This window comes from Acomys minous (assembly GCF_964271855.1).
Source record: "Acomys minous genome assembly, chromosome: 8".
Classification (NCBI taxonomy): domain Eukaryota; kingdom Metazoa; phylum Chordata; class Mammalia; order Rodentia; family Muridae; genus Acomys; species Acomys minous.
In genome coordinates this window covers 104,031,232-104,046,920 of record NC_140489.1, presented here as the reverse complement: position 1 = coordinate 104,046,920, position 15,689 = coordinate 104,031,232, and positions in this window count along the sequence as shown.

The window sequence follows — 15,689 nt, the reverse complement described above, 5'->3', positions numbered from 1 at the left end:
ACACTCCACTCCACCCCACGCCCAACACATACACACACACACACACACACACACACACACACACACACACGAGTGGGGGAGTTGATTTTCAGTGGAACAATTTTATCTTTAATTAACCTTAAAAATAAACTGAATAAAAAACAAATAGCTAGTGCCTGAAGGAGTGAACTAGCCATAGCTAATTAGGAGTACCGTTGACTAGAGGGCAATTCAAGTTATATGAACAGTCACCAGCAATGGCAACTGCTTAAAGACTGAAGAGTTGGGTCTATGGCCATTCCTTCTGTCATGTAAAGAGATTATAGGGCAGTGTGTATTTAGGTTAGCCTTATTTGGTTGTAGCAAAACCTGTCATTTACACAGGTAAAAATGTTTCTGTTTTAGTGTGTGTATGGGGTGCTTCTTTAAACCTGACACCAGGAGTTCACTAACAGCTACTTGGTGAGGAAACGTATACAAAGTGAAAGTTTGTTTCAAACGAAACACTTGAAATGATACAAGTTGGTCTCTTACAACCAAAATAGGTCCATTCTCCTTTTGAGTTGGAGGTTTAACAGATTGGTTTCCTAATTTTCTCTTTCAATTGACTGGTAAATAGAATGAATTGCTGATATTCTCTCTCTCTCTCTCTCTCTCTCTCTCTCTCTCTCTCTCTCTCTCTCTCTCTCCTTCCATTTCTTGTCTCCCACTCCCTGTCATTCTCTTCTTTTGGTACTGGGGACTGAACACAGAACCTCACACATTAAGTGAGTGCTTTGCAATTGAACTATATCCCTAGCCCAAGATGAGTTTTCTAAAATATTATGAAATCAATAAATCTTCTGTAAGCACACATTAAAATTAACAATATATATCCTAAAACTAAAAACATTTATTTTTATATTTAGTATAAAACAATATATTTATCTGTGACTATGACCAATATTCATTGGGTTAGACTCATCACCAATAGATCCTTTTGGGAAGAAAATACTGATTCAATATAGTACTTATTAATTATTACTTAAGGTAGGTCCAATTCATTTTTAAAAGTTGTATGATTATTGTGTGTGAGAGTCTGTGTGTGCATCTTCATATGTAAAGAACAACTCTGTGGAGCCAGTTATCACTTTCTACCTTTACATGGGTTCCAGGGATTGGAACAGCAAGTACCTTTACTATGTGAGCCATTGCACCCTCCACACATAAGCCATTAATTGAAATACCCCATGGGCCTTGCTATTTACAGAAATGTTACGATGGACAGATTTCTAAAATGGACATGTATAATGGACCAATTGAGTTTTAAGAAACAGTGTTTGATCTTACCCTAAAGGACGCACATTGGGCAAGCCATTGGCCACGTGGGAAAAGGACCACAAAATGAGTTGGATTGGAGGAGAGGAATTGTCTTACAGGCTGAAGAGGAGAGTAGGGGAACAACTCTAGCCAAACCCGTCTTTCTGACTCTTGATGTTATTAACTATATATGGAAAGTTTCTATTACTGAAGTAGCTTTTATAATACCTTCTACTTCTGAGAATTCTTTGATTCTAATACATACAAATGAATCACAGACATACAATATAACAGTGTACAAACTGTCTCCAGCTTAGGAGCTGGCTCAATTCCCAAAGGTCAATTGTTTAGAACGCAGACTATATTTTCCCACAGAGACTGTGGTACAGATGGTGAATTTCCAGCTTGCTCTGCAAAACCAATTTGATCCCTAACGCAACTGTAGGAAGGTGTCTATGGCAGAGTGTGCATCAACCACCAGTCTTTGAAACATCCATGGAGAATGTCCCTCAAGGATTCTAACTTGGCCCTGGCAGAAAACATTTCTCAGGGGTTTCTACTGCCCTGAGAAATAAGCATGAAGAATCATCTCTTCCAACTCTCAGATGGTCCTGGCCCCAAGGTTAGTCTCATAGACTGGAAAGGTAGGGATGCTCTGATACCTCCAAGCCTACAGGCAGGGTGTGCTCAGCACAGCCATGATGTCTCTGGGTTTGGTTACTAGGAAGAAGATGGCTTCTAAACCAAAGGATAGGGGTAGAAGGACAAAAGGAAAACAGGAAGTGAATAGACTGCTAGGAACTTAAAAGGGGAAGATTTAAAAAAAAAAAAAAAGACAGGCACACTACTTTTGATTAGAAGTTGAGCTCCATAAAGGTTAAATCTTGCTGACACAATCCTGCAGCTGGAACCTGCATCTGGACCTTGCTCTTCCTATTGTCCTTTGTCTCTCCCAGATTTTTACTTGAGAGACACCCTCTGTGCTATGCAAGAAACTCCTCGGTTCGGCCTCTCTGCTTCCTGCCCTGGGATCTTAGAAGCTGCCATCCCCTGCCCACCCACATTCTTGACTTTACTTTCCAGGGCAAGCAGAGGATGACATCCCATGTGCTGGAGAGAGCTTGTTCTGGTCCCTGCTCTCCCACTGAAAGCTCACTCACTGACCGGGAAGCATCCCCAAACTCTAGCACCTAGGTTAGACCTCAGTGATTCCCTGTGTCCCCGGGCCCGTACCACAGACACTGTTCTTTTGTCAGAAAGGCCTGTAACTGGAGATGCCATATGCTCTTGTTTTGGGATTTTGTGCCAAGGATGGCACTGAATGTCTAGCCTCTTGCTTTTGGAGTACTACCATTGCTGGCATGCACCACCACACCCAGTTTTAGAGGCTGTTGGGAATTGAACCCTGGCTTGGTGAGAGCCTCAAGCTACTGAAACACACATCCCAGGGCCACTTGCTGAAAATGCTTGCAGTATTTTTTCTTTCCCAGATAAGGAACCAAAGGCTGAGCAGCTTTGACTTGCCTCTAACTGCCTTGGGCTACTTAGGTAGCAGCTCTAGAAGGAAATGGAAACGGAAAGAGTAGGGGGTGAAGGCAGTGGGTGCAACGGGCTGTGCTGATAGGCTGAGGCTCCCACCAGAAAGGTATGCAAACTGGCCTGGCACATCTTCCTTAGTCCAGCACTTGGGAGGCAGAGGCAGGTTGGTTCTTCTGTGAGTTCGAGGCTAGCCTGGCCTACATAGCGAGTTCTAGGACAGCCAGGGGTACACACAAAGAAATCCTGGAGTGGGGGTTGGAGGATGCAGGCAATTCAGGCAGTGGAAGGAGTCTTCTAGGAAGTGAACCATGGGAAGTGATTCTTAGCCCCTACTAGCCCCTTGCATATAGCTTCCTGGTCAGATCAACATTTATGTATAAGAAACCTTCATCTAAGCCGGACGTAGTGGTGCACACCTTTAATCCTAGCACTTGGGAGGCAGAGGCAGGTGGATCGCTGTGAGTTCAAGGCCAGCCTGGTCTACAAAGGAAGTCCAGGACAGCAGGCTACACAGAGAAACCCTGTCTCAAAAAACAAAAACAAAAACAAAAACAAAAACAAAAAACAAACAAACAAACAAACAAAAAACAAAATAAATCCGTAAATAAATGAAACAAAAGGAAACAGAGCAAAACTTGTTAAAGAGACTCATTCTGGTGAGGAGACTTACCAGCAGGCCCTTCACTGCCCCAGGTAAACTTACACAGTAGTGAGGAGGCTGCCCCACCCCCTAGCCCAGAGCAGACTGTGTCGTATAGGATGGGATGATTCAGAAGGCAGTCTTGAAGGGCCTGGACCGTGAAGCAGGAGAGTGGAAACCGGAGGCCATCTGACCCCACAAATGATCTCTGTGTGCATGCGGTTAAGATGTAGTTATTGGGTATCTCCGTGTGCTGGGGATGCTGCGGAGCGCAGGTGTTTTTCCTCACCAGGCATCTATATGCTGGCAGGAGAGGGACAGTGTCAATTCATCTTTAGCACCAGCACTGCTCCAACCTGCTTTTCCTCTTCCGTCCTCCAACTCACACTTCACTAGAGTAGCAGGATTGCACCATTTACCAGCTCACAGCCTTCAGCCGCCGCACTTTGTCCTCAGGATAGCATCTAAATACCAGGCTGGGTGTACCACGCCTTGCCCAATCCAAGGTGTGTCTTTCACCTTCTCTGCATCTTGTCCTCCCTGATCTGGCCCTGCCCACTGTTCTCTACCCATGACAAACCCATAAAAGAAGGTTTTATGCTTCACGCTCCCATGATACTTTGCACCCCCTGCAACTTCTTTTCCCATGGTTTCTATAAAAACTGATCAAGTTAGTGGGTGTGGAAGTCCAGGACGCAAGCTCTGGAGCCGCCTGTCTCCCAGTGCTGTTTCTTAACAACGGGGCCAAGTGACTAGGAGTTAGTTAGTAAGTAACCTGTGGTCTTTCCCTGGGCTGGAATGCTCACTTTGAGCAGGTTATGTCATTGTCAGGCTTCATGGGCAATCATCATAATAGAATGGGATAAGTCATAACCTAGCATATAAGCCCCAAAGAAACCCAGCTATAAAGTTTACATTATCTTCCTGAGTCCAGATTTAAGGACGAATGAGCTTACACTTCCAGTGCCCACTCGTGCTCGCTCTCCCCCCTCTCCTTCTGTCTCCCATCCTCTTGTTTTCTCAAATCATTTTCCTTAGCCAGGCACAAGCCTGCAATCCTAGCACTGAAGAGGCTGAGGTAGAATTATGAGTTTGAGGCTAGCCTGGGCTAAACAGTGAGCCCCTCTCTGGATCAAACAAACAAAAATTCCCTTTCTTTTGATGATAGGCACTTGAATGCTTGTTGAATAAGATGTAGGCACATTTTTCTATTGAGGACTTATTTTTCTTGTTTAGCTGTTATATTATTCTTTGATTTCAACACCTGAGCAAACAAGAACCCTGTCCAGAATCTTGTTAATATTTCTGTAAACTGTTTGTTACATTATTTCTTTAGAATAAGCACTACTGTGTGTGTTTGTTTTGCTGAGTCAGGGTCTCATTAGCTCAGGCTGACCTGGACTTCTTGATCCTCTCGGCTCCATCTCTCGAATGCTGCAGTTACAGGCCTGAGCCGGCACACCTAGCGAGGAACCATTATTTAACAACAGAAGTCATTTCATAGCTCCTTGGACAGGTTCACAGACCACTCCTCAGGAAGTTTCACCAGTGACGACTTACACGCACAACTCTAGAAAACTACATTTCAAATGGTGTTTTGTGTAGCAGAATACTTCACAAGCACAAAATGGCCCCTTTCTCCCCCATCTAGCCATTATTGGCATCTTAATGATTTATATATATATATATATATATGGCCAGTTTAAGAGGTATATAGGGATAGGCTGGGGACATGCTTATTTTCTATTGTAATGAGCTTTACTGCATTTATAATCTATGGACTTCTTGTTCACTTTTCTTGACTACTTAAGGAAGACAACTGGACATTCGCCATTCATATTTAAATCAACATCTTTGTTTCAGGTTCCCTATCTGGGATGGTGTGCTATGCTTCTTATTGCTGCAACAGAATGTCTAATAAGAGCAAGTAAAGAAGGAGGGTTTATTCTTGCTCACGGTTCAGGGAACAGTCCACCACGGTAGATGAGTCAAGACGGCAGGAGCTTGCGAGCACTGTTCCCATTGAGTCAATACTCAGGACGTACAGGCAGATGATCGCTGGTGCTCAGCTTACTGTCTCCTTTTTATTCAGCCCAGAGCCTCAGTCCACGGAAGGGTACCATTCCTGACTCAGAGCAGGTGTCCTGCTTCATCTAGACAACCCCTCCCAGTACTGCCACAGGCCTGTCTCCCAGTGATTGCAGGTTCTGTCAAGGGGACAGTCAATGTTAGCTATCACAGATGAGCAACTCCTATTGTTTACGTTTAGCCTATGGACTTTACCTCATTCTGTGTTTTCCTTCTATATGTTTTTTTTTTCTTTTTTCTTTTTTCAAGACAGGGTTTCTCTGTGTAGCCCTGGCTGTCCTGGACTTACTTTGTAGACCAGGCTGGCCTTGAACTCAGAGATTCACCTGCCTCTGCCTCCTAGAGTGCTGGAATTAAAGGGGTGCACCCACCACGCCTGGCTGTTTTGGTTGTTTTAATTCATCTATTTTGATCCCGTGAACTTAATGAATTACATTAAGTGAAATAGTGAAATAGCAGAAGTTGAAGGGATTTTAATGTCAGGACCCTTGTTTGTTTGCTCACCTTTTGAAGTGCTACGGATTGATCCCTGAGCCCTAAGCATGCTTTGCACCATTGAGTTACACTCCCAGCTCCCCTACCTCCCCCTTTTTTTGTTTTGTTTTGCTTTTTTTTGTTGTTGTTGTTTTTTTTTACACGGTTTCTCTGTGTAGCCCTGGCTGTCCTAGACTCACTTTGTAGACCAGGCTGACCTCCAACTCACAAAGATCTGCCTGCCTCTGTTTCCCGGCGCTGGGATTACACGTGTGCCACCACCGCACACTGTATCCCAGCCCTTATTTTTTATTTTGTTTTAAAACACATAATCACTATGTAGCTCAGGTTGGTTTTGAACTCACAATAGAGCACAGACTAGCTTGCAACTGGAAAATGTCCTGTTTCTACCTCCAGCGGGATGGGATTACAGGTGTGCACTACCATATCTGGCCCCTTATTCTATAGCTAGATGAGAAAATCATGAGTCTGAGAAAGTGACCGAAAATTGTCTTTTTTGTTTTGTTTGTTAAGACAGGGTTTCTCTGTGAAACTGTGGTTGTCCTGGAACTTCCTCTGTAGACCAGGCTGGCCTTGAACTCTGCCTGCCAAGTGCTGGAGTTAAATGCATTCTCTCCCGTCTCCTGGCTCTGTCATTTTTAACAGTTGTTAAAAACAAAATTTCTCCCGTACCTGGACTGAGTAGAATATTTTCTAGCCTTTTGCTTTTAGGAATCTGGAATTTTCTATATAGGATAGAATTTGTCTGAGTCATAAAAAGATGTGGGGAAAACACATTTAACATAGGTTAATATTCTGTGAACCAAAAATTCTCTCTCTCTCTCTCTCTCTCTCTCTCTCTCTCTCTCTCTGGTGTGTGTGGGTGTGGGTTAGATGTGTGAGGCTGGTTGGGTTGGAGGTCTTGTTTTTACCCCTGAGAAGTCTCTTCTTGTGCAGATTGGTGAGATAGCTCATTTGGAAAACATCAACTGCATAGGCATAAGGTCTTGAGTTTGGCTCCCCATTGCCCACATGGAAACCTAGGCACAGTGGTGTGTATCTGTAACTCCAGTGCTGGGCTCAGGGGCCGGAGATGGACAGGGCCCTTGGAGAATATTTAATGACAGAGTTAACTGTTCATTAACAATATAAAATGAGAAAAGTAGAGTATGGTTAAAGACCTAAAGAAATGGAGCTTTACATCACATTCGTGTACAAGGATTGGAAAGTCTCAAGATGGATGTGCTGGCATAGCCTTTAATCAGACCTTGAGAAGCAGAGACAGGGAGATTTCCATGAGTCCAAGGCCAGCTTGGTCTATAGAAGGAGTTCTAATGCAGCACTTGGGAGGTGAAAGGCAGGAGAATCATGATTTCAAGGTCACTCTCTTCTACATAGTAAGTTGGAAGCCAGCCTGGGCTGCGTGTGATGCCCATTTCAAAAAAAAAAAAAAATCAAAGGGAAATACACAAAAGAAAAATTCATCTCCTCAAAGTTTATCTATAGATTTAATATACTTCTTTTAAATATATTTTAAATCTTAATTACTTTTTAAAGGGCTTATCATATTTTAACTATGTGTATATATGATACATGTGCATCTTCATGTGGTTGTGTACATGTGTGAGTGGAAAGTTCCTGAACAGTCTGGAAGACATTTCAGATGTCCTAGAGCTGGAGTCACTGGTGGCTGTGAGCTGCTTAATACAGCTACTGGGAGTCACACTTGGCTTCTTAACAAGAGTAGGATGTGTACCCCCATTTTGAAATTAGATTACTTGGTTTGTTGGTGCTTAATTTCTTGAGTTCTTTATGTGTTTTGGATATTAGCCCTTTGTCAGGTGTAGGGTTGGTGAAGATCTTTCCCTAATCTGTAGGCTGCCATTTTGTTCTGTTAACAGTGTCCTCCCTTTTCTGAGGACAAGAAGAAGGTGGGAGGAAGGGACTGGGAGGAGAGAAGAGAGGGGCCTACAGCTGGGATGTAAAGCGAATATATAAACTAGAAATAAATTAAAAAAAAGAGTAGTATATGCTCTTAACCACTAAGCCACTCCTCCAACCCCGACTCAATATTCATTTAATGACAATTTTTACTACCCGTTTGGTTGTTGTTGTTTGAGAAGGAGTCAAAACTGACACACTGATACTGAAATGCACGTAGAAATGTAAAAGACAAAACATACAAGATGATCTTGAAATGAAAGAGCAAAGCTGGCAGATTATACTTTCAGGTTAAAAGAGTTAAAACAAGGTGAGGACAGTGTTTAGAGTCTACATACAGCGCCACACATACACAACAGAGGAAAAACTGGGTGTTCGTTTGTGGTACAGGATATCGAACCTAGGGCCTCCTATATGCTAAGCAAGCCCTCTACCACTGAGCTACATGCCAGCCCTCTTGGAGAATCTTCTAAATCAATAATTCTGCTCTGAAGATTTTGTTTTCCTTCCTCCCTCCCTCCCTCCCTTCTGTCCTTTGAGAGAGGTCCTCACTCTGTACCCCAGGCTGTCCTCAAACCCCAGTGATTCTGCTACCTACTTTCCCAAGTGCTAGAATTACAGGCATGAGCCACCACTCCTGGCCATGAAATTAACTTGGAGTGGACTAGAGTCCTAAATAACAAAAAGCACAGCTTGTGAATAGTAAATCAGAGGAGAGATTTGTAACTTTAGAGTATGAAAGATTCCTAAATAGTGAAGAAAAAAAAAACTGTGAAAGGAAAGACTGACAAATCAGATTTCTTAAAAAATAAGAACTTTTCATTCTATTTATTTATCTATTTTGGTTTTTGGAGACAGGGTCTCTCTCTATAGCCTTGTCCTGGAACTCACTATGTAGACCAGGCTGGCCTCAAACTCACAGAGATCCACTTGCCTCTGCCTTGCAAGTTCTGGCATTAAAGTCAGGTGCCACCATGCCTGTCTTTTTTTTATTTTCTTAAATTAAAATATAATTACATTGTTCCCCCTTCCCTTTCCTCCTTCTCATGTACACACTTTGCATTCTTAAATTCATGGCCTCTTTTTCCTTAATTGTTATATATATATTATCATATAAATTATATTATTACATTTACATACAACCTGCTCAATTTTATAATTTATAATGCTCCTTGTATGCATATAACTTCGGTTTTGACCACTTGGTATTGGATAACCACAAGGGAACTCTTCCCTGGGGAAGGTGTTTGTGTTTGTGTGTATGTGTGTGTTGTGTGTGTGTGTGTGTGTGTGTCTGCCTGTCTGTCTGTCTGTCTGTCTGCATATATATGTATATATACATCGAACAACTCAATTGCTAAAAACCAGTGAGAAGAGGTAAATAAGCCAGGCATGGTGGCACACGCCTTTAATCCCAGCACTCAGGAGGCAGAGGAAGGCAGATCTCTTTGAGTTGGGGGCCAACCTGGTCTACTATGTGAGTCTAGCACAGCCAAGGCCACACAGAAAAACCCTCTCGAAAAACCAAAAAAAAAAAAAAAAAAAAAAAATAGAAACATGGATTTCATAGACAATTTTTGTTGTTGTTTTGAGACAGGGTTTCTCTGTGCAGCATTGGCTACCCTGGACTCACTTTGTAGACTAGGCTGGCCTCGAATTCACAGAGACCCACCTGCCTCTGCCTCCTGTGTGCTTCATAGGAGATTCTAAGTGTTCATCAAGTGTCTAAAAAGGTACACAAAACAGATCAGGGAATGTGTCAGTCACAGTGTGGCTAGCATTCAAAGACGGAGAGTATCACGGGTTGGTGAAGATGCAGACCCGTTAGAACTCTGCACATCGAGAGTGAGAATGTGCAATGGTGTGGCTACTTCAGAGTATTGGTGTGACTTTGAAAGCCAGACTTGAGCCCATGCTGTGGCTTAGCAGTCCTAGCCTTAGAGTGTACTCAAGAGAAATGAGTGTGTGTGACCACTAAAAAACATGCCCTACAATGTGGGGATTATTACAAGGAAACAAAAGCACAGCAAGTTCATACAGTAGACTTCTACACAGTAAAACCAAACCCTGTCTACTACATGTAACAGCATAGATGATTGTCGCACAAATGTAGAGATGATGATTGCATGGCTTCAATTGTATGACATTTTAAAGTAGGCCAAACTGGGCCAGGCATGATGGTGCCCACTTGTCATCTCAGCACTTGGGAGGCAGAGGCAGGATCAAGGGTTCAAGGCTACCCTCAGCTATGTAGTGAGTTTATGGCTGGAATGGCCCACAAGAGACCCCGTCACAAAGCACTGAAAGAGATCCAAAATCCTGAAATGAGGCAAAACTCACAAAACTAATAAAAAACATTAAAGGTCTGACAAGGATTTACTTCTGGGCCACACTGCGTAGGAAAGGGCAAATGCAGACTTGGTGGAATGCTGGAGTGCTTCGTGCTGCTAGGAGTGGGAATTGAGCGAGGTTATACTTACATGCTTACACAAAAGTACGTTATGAATAGTGTGCTTGGCTACATGTGTAACACCTCTATGAACAGCATTACAGGGCACTTCAGCTTTCTCCTTTTTTGCTATGTTTTCTATATGTGACTTTTTCCCCTTGGCTATAACTTTAAAAAAAAAATCTAAAATGAAGACACTGTCAATTGTAATGAGAGGAATAAAGCAATATAAAAGGCTGTGTGTGTGTGTGTGTGTGTGTGTGTGTGTGTGTTTAACTAGAGCTAAATCTCAGGTACCTATCTTTGTTTATTGGCCTGATCTCTGAACCCAGCTAAAAATAGTCCAGAGTCCTGCCAGCTGGGAGCTGAACTATGTTTAGCGGAAACTGAACTGGAGTAGAGTAGGCTAGAGCTGAGCACATGCTTTCTGTCTGGAAGGGGGATTCTCAGCCGTGCTCTTAGAGCCAGGCCAGGCCGGCCAACAGGAACCCAGGCTGTCCTATGCTGGCCAGCAGCAGAGTATGGCAGCTCAGATACTGGGAGGCAAAGATGAGGCAGGCACAGGAGTCCATTGGAAAGCAGAGCACACAAAGGACTTCAGAGTAGATAACCCTGGCTATTCCCGCAACATACCGGCCATATTCTCCTCGTCTCCTCCCCTGGTTTAGCCAGTTCTTTATTTTTGTAAATATAAACCAACTTTTCAACAAGTGAGCTTGTTGTTGTTTTTTAATGTGTGTGAGAGTATGTGTTTGGGTACACATATAAAGGTCAAAGGACAGCCTCAGAATTGCTCTTCAGTCGTTTTCCTCCTTAATTTACTTGTTGTGTGTGTGTGTGTGTAAGAGAGAGAGAGAGAGAGAGAGAGAGAGACAGACAGACAGAGAGAGACAGAGACAGACAGACAGACAGACAGACAGACAGACAGACAGACAGACAGAGACAGAGAGACAGATTCAGAGACAGACAGAGAGAGACGTACACACAGAGCAGAGACAGAGACAGAGAGAGACAGAGAGAGACATGCATACACAGAGCACAGACAGAGACAGAGAGAGACAGGGACAGAGAGAGACAGAGAGAAAGAAAGACACACACACACACACACACACACACACACACACACACACAGAGAGAGAGAGAGAGAGAGAGAGAGAGAGAGAGAGAGAGAGAGAGAGAGCGCACCATGGTATATGGTATGGGAGTCAGAGGGTAACTTTCCTGAGTTTTTCTCCTTCTATCTTTTGAATCCTCAGGATTAACTCAGGTCTTTAAATTTGGGGGAAAGTGGCTTTTTTTTTAGCCTCTGAGTCATTTCACCAGCTCCTATTTTTTCTTTTTCCTTCCTTCTCTCCCTCTTTTCCTCCCTCCCTCCCTCCCTCCCTCTTCCTTCCTTCCTTCCTTCCTTCCTTTCTTCTTCCTCCTCCTCCTCCTTCCTTTTTCAAGACAGGGTTTCTCTGTGTAGCCTTGCCTCTCCTAGACTTATTCTGTAGACCAGGCTGGCCTCGAACTCACAGAGATCCTCCTGTCCCCACTGCCCAAATGCTGGGGTTAAAGGTGTGCACTGTCACCATCTGGCCCCCTTTCTTTCTTTCCTGACAGGGTCTTTTACTGGCCTGTAGTTCTACCAGTAAGCTACTCTGTCCAGGCGTGGAACTCCAATAAGTACAAGCTGTGACCCAGACAGCTTTTATGCAAGGCCCCTAGGGACTGAGGTCTCAGGGACTGAAGGGATTGAACCCCATTGTGCTCACAGGACAAGCACATTGTCAGCTGAGCCATCTCCCCAAGCCCCTAACACCTCACTTTTAAATGTTATGCCGACATTTGGGGAAAACAGGTATAGAAATATTTCCATTGCAGGGACAAAAGGTCCCCAGGTGGTTTTGTTGCTGACTCAGCCTAGTCTAGGCACGTGCTCCACTTATCTTCTTCCCTCTTTGGTTGGAGTAATTATCCATGTCACAGTGATGCTCGGATGCTTAATCACTGTTCATGAGCGGCTTTGAAGTGTTCAGATGAAGAAGCAGTGCAAGGGCTCTGCTGTAAGCTCTCCCTTCCGAGGCCAGCAAGGCGGGAGAGTGACATGGGGCACTCCCCTCCAGCTGTGCTAACACAGTGCCTCCCTGGTTCCTTCTGACTTACAGCCGCTGCCCCTCAGCCAGAGAGGACTCTAATATTAAATTTTGTTCACTTTTTTTCCCCTTCAAGACAGGGTTTCTCTGTGTAGCCTCAGCTGTCCTGGACTCCTTTTGTAGACCAGGCTGGCCTGGAACTCAGGCAGATCAGCCTCTGCCTCAGCTGGTATTACTGACGTGCACCAGCATATCAGTTTTTGTTTACTGTTTAAAGGACAGCATGAATATAAGGCGATGTGTGATTAGAACATTTGGAAGATGGTTCTAAATAAATTGATATGTGGTTAGGTGGATAAATAATTTCCAGCTTGGGGTTGGGGAGACAGCTCCATCAGGGAAGTGCTTGTCTTGCAAGTCTGAGGACTTGAGCTCTATCCTCGAACGCACAGAGAGAAGCTAAGCCTGACGGCCTGTGCCCATGTATTCCCACCCCTGGAGACAGAAATATCCCTGGGTAGTCTCACCTATCTGATGAGTTCCAGGCCAATGAGAAACTGTTTCCAAAAACAAGGTAGGCCAAGCATAGTAGTACACACCTTTAGTCCCAGCACTTAGGAGGCCAAAGCAGGCAGATCTCTGTGAGTTCAAGGTCAGTCTGATCTACATAGCAAGTTCCTGACCAGACAGAACTATATAGTGAGACAACACCTACAACAAACAACCTAAAATAAAACAAAACAACAAAGCCTGGGTTAACAACAAGATTGATGGAACACTTGAATTTGACCTTTGGTCTCCACAAGAACACACACACACACACACACACCACACATACACACACACACACACACACACACACACACACACACACACAGGAACTTTCAGCTCAGAAATAAGATGCAAGTCATTTTCCAGGCAGGGCAAACAAATATGTCAAACTTAGAGGTCAAAGGTGAGTGAGCTTTAAGTCAAACTCTGTAAATGCTTCTTGAAACATGGTTGGGAAATGGCTTAGAGTACGTTTCCTGTCTTTTTCTGCCCTAAGAATCAGAGTACTGACATACTAATAAAAAGCAATCTGGGAGATGTTACTAAGAGTCTGTCAAGGATGTGATCTCTTAATAGTGTAACCAATGGCCAGGCATGGTGTTACATGCCTGCGATCCCAGCACTTGGGAAGCAGAGGCAAGCGGATCTCTGTGAGATCAAGGCCAGCCTGGTCTACAAAGCAAATCCAAGATAGCCAAGGTTACACAGAGAAACCCCCATCTTGGTGTGTGTGTGTGGTGTTAAGGGGTGAGAACCAAATATTGTAACCAATGGACTTGGTTGTGCTTGGTTTTGAAAAACTCAAAGCCATGAGTGAACGGAATTGTGGTCGCTGAATAATGACATGAAAAGTGACAGCGATGATGGGGACAAGAACAGCAGTGAGTGCGTGCTGCCCTGATCATGGCTTACACATCGCTTGATCCCTCAGTAAATTCTAGAAGCTGTTGTATATCTGTTTTGCAGTCAAACGGAAGCTTAGAGGTGTTTGGCAATAGCTTCAAGGCTGTGTAGCTTGGCAGCTGACCGTGGTTTTCAGAACATAACTGTGCACTATAGTCCTCCAGAGGACAGGTGGAAATGAATGCTTCCAATCTAAAGCTAGAGGTTCTGGTTCAGAAATAGGATGGATGAATATATATATATATATATATATATATATATATATATATATATATATATATATATATATATATATATATATGTACATTCATTTGTGGCTGTTTGTCTTTGAGACAGGGTCTCAGATTAAGGCTCAGGCTTGTTGGATAGCCCAGGTTAGCCTAGAACTCTTGGCAGTTCTACTGCATTGGCCTCGCCAGTGCTAGGATTATAAGTGTGAGCCACCGTGCCTGGCTTACAAATAATACTCCAGGCAAATCAACCATGCGTGTGCCCTCTAGACTATCCTTTGGGAATTGGGGTGCAGGCTTAGAGGAAAGCCTGAGAAGAAGTACTGTTTCTTTAGCTTTAGCCTTCCCTGTCCGGCTGAACAAGTGTTATTTGCCCAATGGGAACCACGTTCCCCTGTCATGTGATTGACGTGACAGTTGCCTTCTTGAGGCAGCAAATCTGTGATCACTGGCATGAGACCCTCATGAGATTTGATCTGTTAATATTCCTTCAATGGCGGGACTGGGTGGCTGGGGGATCACAAGGCTTTGGGGCTCAACAAAACTTGTAGTCTTCATGAGTTCCTCACAAGGGTCCTTCTCTCCTATGTTTATAAGGAGATTGGACTTTCTAGTACTTTAGCTTCTTTTGTGTCACCCAAGAGATCTCCCCAGTGGTGTGACGGATTGTAAATTGCCCTGGAGGCTCCCTGCAGTGCAGTTACCTTTAAGCAACCCGTGTGCCTATTAAGTAACCCCTATAAAGTCATTGGTTCACCAGTCTGGATTTGGATGGAATCTTGTCTTTGGTCTCCCTAGGAGATGGCAGACAATCGTCCCTGTAGTGAACAAAGGATGCATCAGCCTTCCATTGCTTAATGGATGTCCTCTATAACACCAGCTTTGATTGTTCAGCTTGCATATTTAAATTGCAGCAACTTCTTCTTCTTCTTCTTCTTCTTCTTCTTCTTCTTCTTCTTCTTCTTCTTCTTCTTCTTCTTCTATATCCCCGCCAAAATTCCCCCTCTCTCCTCTCCTTCCAGTGTCTCTCCTTTCTACTGTCCCCCAATCCACTCCTTTTTCATTTCTATTCAGAAAAGGGCAGGCCTCCCAGGGATATCAACCAAAGATGGCATATCAAGTTGAGTAAGACTAGGTAGCACTCCTCATATTAAGGCTGGAAGAGACAACCCAGTTGGGGAAAGGGTCCCAAAAGCTAACAACAGAGTCAGAGACAGCCCCTGCTCCCACAGTTAGAAGTCTCACAAGAAGACCGAACTACACAACTGTAACATATATGCAGAGGGCTAGCTCAGTTCCACGCAGGCTCTGTGAGTCCCTATGAGCCCAGGCTAGTTGAGTCTGTGGTTTTTCCTGTGATGTCCTTGACTCCTCTGGCCCCTCCTCTTCCACAGGATTCCCTGAGCTCCACCTAAGGTTTGGCTGTGAGTCTTTGCATCTGTTTCCATCAGTTGCTGGATGAAGCCTCTCTGATGATAACTGGGCTAGGCACCAATCTATAAGTACAGGAGGATATCTAA